The following is an 8,617-nucleotide window of genomic DNA, read 5'->3' as shown; positions in this document are numbered from 1 at the left end:
AAGCTACGTGAGCATTAGATGAACTTGGGCTAACTCCACCTTGTCTACTCAATAACTTCATCACGTTATTCATTTGGGCACTCAACATATTGAGAGTGTCCATTTCGATCATACCTGCGTGACGTCTCGTATTACCTCTTTCATTGGCCCATTGGTAGTTATTTGCGGCCATTTCTTCTATCAAATTTTGAGCTTCTTGGGGTGATTTACCCATTAAAGCTCCACCTGCGGCTGCATCAATAATAGTTTTAGTGGAGAAAGATAAACCATTATAAAAGGTTTGTATAATCAGCCATTCGGGTAGTCCATGGTGTGGACATTTCCGTAACAAATCTCTAAACCTTTCCCATGCTTCATATAATGATTCTCCTTCCATTTGACTAAAACCAGTGATATCCATTCTTAGCTTAGCAGTCTTACCTGGTGGAAAATACTTATTCAAGAATGCTCTTGATAAATCATCCCATCCGGTGAAAGTATTAGGAGCATGAGAGTGTAGCCAAAGTTTGGCCTTATCTCTCAATGAAAATGGGAACAATCTTAACCTTATAGCATCATCACTAACTCCATTCATTTTAATTGTATCACAAATTTCCAAGAATGTAGCTAAGTGTGTATTAGGATCTTCTACTGCATTACCTCCAAATTGAGATTGTTGAACCATTTGGATAAGTAATGGTTTAATCTCAAAATTGTTAGCATTTACCGTAGGCCTTACTATGCTTGTTTGAGATCCTTGTGTTCCCGGTAGAGTATAATCTCGTAGAACTCGCCTATTTTGGTCATTTTCCGCCATTTCTTCTTCAAATGGTAGTTCTATCAAAATTTCCTCTATCGGTTGCCAAATCTCTTGCTCCTCCTGCTGTTGTGTGTGCCTCCTTTGTCTACGTAGTGTCCTCTCAATTTCTGGATCGAAAGGTGCGACTTCTCGAGACTCCTGGTGCATACACTACAAACAGAAATAAGGGATATTATGCAACTTCAATGGTAAAAAAAAACTGATTACAATATAAGATTAAATATAATCTAAAAAAAATAAAGCTGTCTAAATTAATAAAGATGATTAGGCTCTAATATTGCCGCTCCCCGGCAACGGCGCCAAAAACTTGACGGATTTTTACTTTAAGTGCAAGTTTAATTCCGAATTTACACCCGTTGGACTGCAAGTATACAGGTCGCAATTGTAGTACGAGATGTGTATCGGGTCGATCCCACGAGGAGCAATTTAAAACAATTATTAGATACTAATTTACTCTATTATTTAGACTCACAATTAATTTGAGCAGAAACTTCAGATTTTAATTCAACTACAAAAATTCTTAAATAGATAAATGCAATATCTCAAGGGGAGTAGAATTCACTAAATATTAAGATCTAGGGATGTAGATTCCACTTATGACTCAAAAGATCTAAAATGAATTAATTCAACACTTGTTACTGCTCTTGTTTAACCAAGGATTCATTTCCAGAAATACCAAATTCACATTCTCATGATAATAATGGGTTAAAACAGATTAGTTTTTCCTAATCTCTTGGTAAATACTAAATCTGTTCTTATTTACACATGAAATGCAGATTTCATCCACTTGAATGTATTTCTATTCTCATGAATATACAACACAAGTTCTACTTGTGTCATTCCATTATTTTTACCATTTCTCAATGAGTAAAAACAACTATAAACCTACTATTGGTGATCAAGCAACAACAAGTAATCCAACATACACAAGTAGATAAGTTAATACAAGACATAACAAGCATAAATCACAATCACTTCATATCATTTGGCCATAAGCTTCATCTACTCCCTAGATAAAGGAAATTAGCTACTCATGAATGATGAAACACTCATAACTTCATTAATGTAAATCATCATGAATTACAAATACAAGAGGAATAAAGAAAGTCTTAGCCAAGATATGGTAAAGCCTTCCAAAAATCTCCTTTGTCTTGAACTTGGATGATTACAAGATGAAACCTCAATTGCCCCTTGCAAGTACCTAGCTAGAGAGAATATGTTTTTCTGTAAGAAGCTAAGCTACGAATGGTTCCCAGATCTCTCCCCATATCTCTGCATAAAAAAACACTCAAATGCTCCATTTTTCCAAGTCAAATTCTATCCTTTGATTCCCAAATCTTCACTTTGTTAGCATAGTCAAAAACCAATATTTTTGACTTGAAAATAAGCCACTTTTCTTGCCCTTTTGTCTTCTGAAGCATGTGCACCGAATTCCCTTGCATCTTATAGCTGGAAAGTGGTATGAACACAAGAGAATTGGCTGAGTCAAATTGCAGAATTTCGGCTATAAAACGCGCCTACAAAAAACGCGGTTACAAGTCACGTTTTGTGTACTCGCGTATTCACTTTGGCCTTACTTCATCTGCGATTTTCTCTATCATAAAGGCCGAACTAGCTTTTGTGCAAAACACAAAAGTTGTAGCCCTTTGAGTTAGCTTTCCAATGCTTCAAAAATCATCCAAATCGGAGCTTTGTAACCTGAGATATGATCGAAATACTGTCACCTGTTCAAACCTCTGTTTTAACTTCCGACCACAGGGTGCAGCTTCTGTATTCCAACGTTTTGCCCATGAAGATGGCAGAAATGGATTTCGATGTCTTCATACGAATTGTAGGTATCTTTCTTAGCTTTAAAATGGTATAAAAATCACCTCAATCCGATAAGTGTAGCTCCAGATATGGTCAAAATACTGAAAAGTGTCAAAACTGACTTGTATTGCATTTCCTCACTTGAACGTTTTTCACTTCATTCTTCTTGTTGCCACTTAAATTCATCACCAAATCTCTATTTTTCACCTCAATTGACCTCCTTTGGTGATTGATTCATTATTCCTGCATAAAAATGAAGTTTTTACTATTAAAATCAATAGAAATGCAATATTATCCACTTTTACCAAAAATATATAATTTTACCAAAAACCTCTTTATTTTAATTATAAAACTAAATAATCAACTCAAAATTAACTAATAAAATGCACTTAAAAATACGTAAAATAAACTCTTATCAACTATAAACTCATTTCTTCTATGAAATTACATGAACAAGTCACTTAAGCCACATAGGTGCACCTCTACTCTCGTGAGTGTACTCCCTAGATTTTTCACTTCCTTGAACTAGTGTTAAATTTCAATTCTCATTGCAAACTTAACACCTTTAGATAATCACAATTAATGGCTGATTAATCATGATTAGAAAAGCAAAAATGATAAATAACTTGCTCAAAATAATATCATCAAATAACCAAGTAAAGATCATAAACAAGATGTAGAAAGTTCATCCATACTCTAGGCATAAACTTTAACTAAACATAATAAAAACACAAAGCCAACTTGTATTATAATTAAACATGAAATCTAATACAATAGAGAAAGTAGTAGAACAGATATCACCCTTGTCACATGAGATCAACCTCTTCATCTTTGCTCCTCAATCTTCATCCAAATCTAAATATAAATACAAGATGAATAAACTACATTAACTGCTCTATACTAATGAACTAAGAAAAACTAGTGAAGACTATATTTTTGTGGAGTTTCTCTAGTCTTCCCAAGTTATATTGAATCTTGCAAGTCCATGGCTATATATAGATGAATGCAGTCAGGAAATAAGGCTTGAAACATCCTTTTTACAGCTGCTAATTGGTTGTCATACGTTTATCCATAGCTGTGAATTATTGAAGGAGAAAACAGGTTGTACCAGTGGAGAGCAGCTATTTCTGACCAGAATCTGGATATTTCAACTGCTATTTTCTCTATGATGGTGGCTGAATTGGCTCTTGTTCAAAACATATAAGTTGTAGTCCTTTGAAATAGCTTTCCAATGCATCATGAATCATCCAATTTGGAGTTCTGAGTAGGGGTGGCAATTCGGGTCTAATCAGGTACCCGACCCGCCAAAAAAATCTGTTGACCCGAACCCGACCCGTCAACTCGTGACGGGTCAGTATATATGACACGAACCCGAAAAATTTGGGTTGGTGGGTCGACCCGAAATGACCCGAAAATTTATTTTAATTTATTAATTTATCACTGTAAATTCTAATAAAATCTATTTACCACAAAATTAATTACATCATCAAGTAATAAAAATTTAAATAAATAATTTCAAATCAAATCCAAAATAAATTAAACACCGTAAAAGTGTTTTATTACAAACCAAATATAAAATAAATTAAAACGAATTATATTATTTGTCCAAATATAATAATTTTAACTTCATACAAGGTAAATAAATTCATTTAGGATTAAGTAATTAATGCCTTTGAAAAAAAGAATGATTTAGTTTAGTTAGATAAAATAATTTTTATGCTTATTAAATTATTTTTAATTTGTAAACGGGTCATATCGGGTCATTTCAGGTCACCACGGGTTGACCCGAAATTGACCTGTTTTCTTTTCGGGTTCATCGGGTTCGACCCGATTCTGACCCGAACCCCCAAAACTTCAACCCAAACCCATTAATTTCGTGTTAGATTCGTGTCGTGTTTTCGGGTCGTGTCAGAAATTGCCACCCCTAGTTCTGAGGACCAAGATATGATAAAAAATACCACTGACTGGTCAATTCCGCGTTTTTAGTTCTCAGCAGCAGACTTTTACTTCGGTATTTCGATATTTTGACCTGGAAAACAGCCGAATTAGACTTTGATGTCTTCATACCAAATGTAGATCTGTCTCTTAGCTGAACATCTTGCTTCCTTTTGACTTTAATTGCATTTCTTCTTTCACACTTCATATTTTATTTTTATCACTTTAATCCATCATCAACCATCAAATTATATTCTCAATGCACTCCATTTGATAATTGAATCAATAAACCTGTAAAATATGAAATTTTTATCATAAAAATCCATAGAAATGCAATTTTCACACTTTAAACCACAAAATGCATATTTTCACTAGAATCTTAGTTAATTATTTATAAAATTAAATAAAACACACCAAAACTAACCAATAAAGCACACTAAAAATACGTAAAATATACTATTATCAAATACCCCCACACTTGAATCATTGCTTGTCCTCAAGTAATAAAATACAAACCAACAATGATTCAATTTTTGAAAATAAATATTTGTGTACTATTCCACTTTATTTTCTCAAAAACAAGGTAAACAACCATTATGCAATTATTCAATTATGCTCAAATACTCATAATATCAAGTAAAGGAGAGCCAATTATACCGTCATTATAACAAATTCAAATCAATTTTTCATCCTTATCCAATCTTACAAGTAAGTAACTCATATGGTCAATAAAATGCTTCATAAACTCATGATCATCTTCTTATTCCAATTTAAGGAGGGATTTATTCACATAATGTAGCTAAATATTACTTAAGTTGTGAAAGTGTCTTTTGACGTGATGATCGACATTTTTAGATGAAGATCACCGGTTACTCAACACTTCACATACTCAAATTGCTTTGCATACTCTTAATTCGAATACCGTTTTATGGGAAAGTCGACATTTGTAGATGAAAACTTCCGGTTACTAAGTACAAGAATCATTGGAGTAAAACAAATCTTATTTTCTTTCTTCTTCTTTTTTTTTTCATTTTTTTTCTCTTTTTTTTCTTTCCACTTTTTTTTTTCTTTTTTTTAACATCAAAGATAATAATAATTTTCTCAAAAGAATAATCATGAGAAGAGTATTGCACTTATTAACCATATTTATCACTTAACTTATAAAATCAAATAAAGAGAAGAAATTTCATTAAATATGCAAAAAAATAGGCATAATTTTCTCCACTTTACAAGATATACTTTCCTACAAATGCACAAATTATAATCACATAATAGTTATTTTCAAATTAAATGAGAAAAGAAGTTTCCAAATCACATATATTTATCTCAAATGTAAAAGGAATTTGAACTACTAATGGTATGAAACTTGTTACCCCTTTGGATAAAATTAAAAAAATTTGAAACTTTTTGGCTTTTTGGGGTAAATATGCAACTTTGGAACCAACAAATCAATCACATACAATACATATAACCTCAATTTTTCTCCCACACTAAACATGCACATTGTCCTCAATGTGTAAAAAGGAAAATCAAGATAAAGAAAGTACTACTCCCTTATTGTTGTGACTGAACATGAAGCTTCAAGATCCGTTGTCCATCTGTCTCTCATGCTTCATGAATTCTATGTGATAACCATTAGTAATATTAACCTAAAGATGGAAAATGAGAAATAAATCAAAAACAACAAAATAACTCAACACATAATTTAAATATGAAATCACACCAAAATAAAATAGCCAAAACATTGGGTTGCCTCCCAATAAGTGCTTTTGTTTATAGTCGTTGGCTCGACTTTTGTACATCATTTCTCAAAGAGGCTTTGTTAATGAATAATCCATCAATTTTGGTCGTGGCGGATCATTAAAAGATGGCTTAATAGCAAAACTCACATATTCTAATGATGTGAGAGATGGAAGAAGCTTACCTATCTCAAGTGAGTCATAGATATTACCTTGAACATGCACCACTTGAGTACTCACCAAAGAAACATCTACATAGCTTTCTTGGGTTATAATACCTTTAGAACCTATACAATCAACACATTCCTCAAGAGGGGTGAAAAATGAGTCGTTAAGGCTCACCTCTTGAGGTTCAATGTTAGTTCCAAAGGTACTATCTTATGAAATGGACATTTCCTCATCGAAACACAAATTGGATTCATCATTTTGATCAAAATATAATTCATTTTCACTTACAACATTTCCACCATTCATAATAGGGTCATTTTGCATATTATTAGAAGAAATAACTTCACACAATTACATGTAATTGTGCTTGTAGTGTCTGCAAAAGTGAGAGGTTAATTCATCTAATCTTTCCTCAACTCCTATTCAAACGATCGGAAGTCACATTAGCTAGCTTTTCTATGCTAAATCAAATTGATTAGAAGAATTTTCTACAGCTGGCTTCCAAGATGCATTTAGATCATTTAGACCTAATGTTCAATTTCTAATTCCCAAGGTAGAGGTGAATTAGCTAACCTTTTCTATTGCCAATTCTAAGATGATTTGATTCATAGTGGACGATATTCGGATTGGTATCTATCATATAAACAAAATGAAGCACTATTAGCACATTGATTATCCCCAACCATTAAGCACAAGAATTGTCCCAATTAGAACCATATTGATCAAGTTAAGGATTGCAATGCCCAAATTCATTCATAATAATCCACATTTTGTGCTTGTCTACATGTATGAATAGCATGATAACCTCCACACAAGTCACAAATCATTTGATTAGAATTAAAAGCATTAACATTCCTCTTTTCCTCAATCTCATGCATCATGGTGTCTATTTGCACTTTTAACATTATAACATCAAATTTAGCCTTTAAACACTTTAAACCATTTTCGAAAGACATACCTTCGGTAATTTCTTGGTTACCTCTATTGAAGGAGTTTTGTACTTGGTAACCATCCATTACCGATCTTCCACTTCCCATGCATTGTCTCCTCATATTTTCTACTCTCATTGATCCTCTAAACATGTCTTTAAAATAACTCAAAAACAAGTTTAGTCAAGAAGAATAGATAACTCTAACATAAAAAAAAATAAAAAAATACAAAAAAAATACAAAAACTCACAAAGACACTAAAAATAAAAATTGAGACAATAGACACAACAAACACAAGAAAAACAAGTAAAAATGTCTAAATTAATAAAGTTGCTCCTAGCACCGATATTGACAAATCTTCCCCGGCAGCGGCGCCAAAAACTTGACGTGCGCGGGGTATACATATAACATTTAGCTCATCCACAATCAAGTTTTACATTTATAATTCCTAAATACCCCACACGCGTTTTATCGCAAGTATACGAATCGTGAGCGAGTATAGGGTATTAAGGGTCGATCCCACAGGGAAGATTGCAATTACAAGTATTTTTCGAACTCCTTTATTACCTAGACTACCTTAAATATAAAATTAATGAAAATAACACTAGAAAACTTCTAGAGATATGGAATTCTTACTACTCTTGCAAATGAGAATACCGGTTAAGTGATTGTTATTATCTTGGCTAGTTATAGCGTAATTTCCTTTTGTATGTGAAACCTACTCTCGTAGTGAATCAACTATACTTATAACTAAGTCATACCTACTCTCGTGGTTATGATATTAACTATAAACTCATTTCTTCTATGAAATTACATGAACAAATCACTTAAGCCACATAAGTGCACCTCTACTCTCGTGAGTGTACTCCCTAGGTTTATCACTTCCTTGAACTAGTGTTAAATTCCAATTCTCATTGCAAACTTAACACCTTTAGATAATCACAATTAATGGCCGATTAATCATGTTTAGAAAAGCAAAAATGATAAATAACTTGTTCAAAATAATATCATCAAATAACCAAATAAAGATCATAAACAAGATGTAGAAAGTTCATCCATACTCTAGGCATAAACTTTAACTAAACATAATAAAAACTCAAAACCAACTTGTATTATAATTAAACATGAAATCCAATACAAGAGAGAAAGTAGTAGAAGAGATATCACCCTTGTCCAATGAGATCAACCTCTTCATCTTTGCTCCTCAATCTTCATCCAAATCTAACGACAAATACAAG

General features: G+C 32.7%; 1 non-coding gene across 1 annotated transcript; it reads left to right on the top strand.

Moving 5' to 3' along the window:
- The first annotated feature begins 302 nt into the window (after positions 1–302).
- Positions 303–409, top strand: LOC113754647. The gene has a single exon (XR_003465325.1). It is a non-coding gene; the product is annotated as a small nucleolar RNA R71 (small nucleolar RNA).
- Positions 410–8,617: the final 8,208 nt, after the last annotated feature.

This window comes from Coffea eugenioides, chromosome 11 (assembly GCF_003713205.1).
Source record: "Coffea eugenioides isolate CCC68of chromosome 11, Ceug_1.0, whole genome shotgun sequence".
Taxonomy (NCBI): domain Eukaryota; kingdom Viridiplantae; phylum Streptophyta; class Magnoliopsida; order Gentianales; family Rubiaceae; genus Coffea; species Coffea eugenioides.
This window is presented reverse-complemented; position numbering and strand designations above follow the sequence as displayed.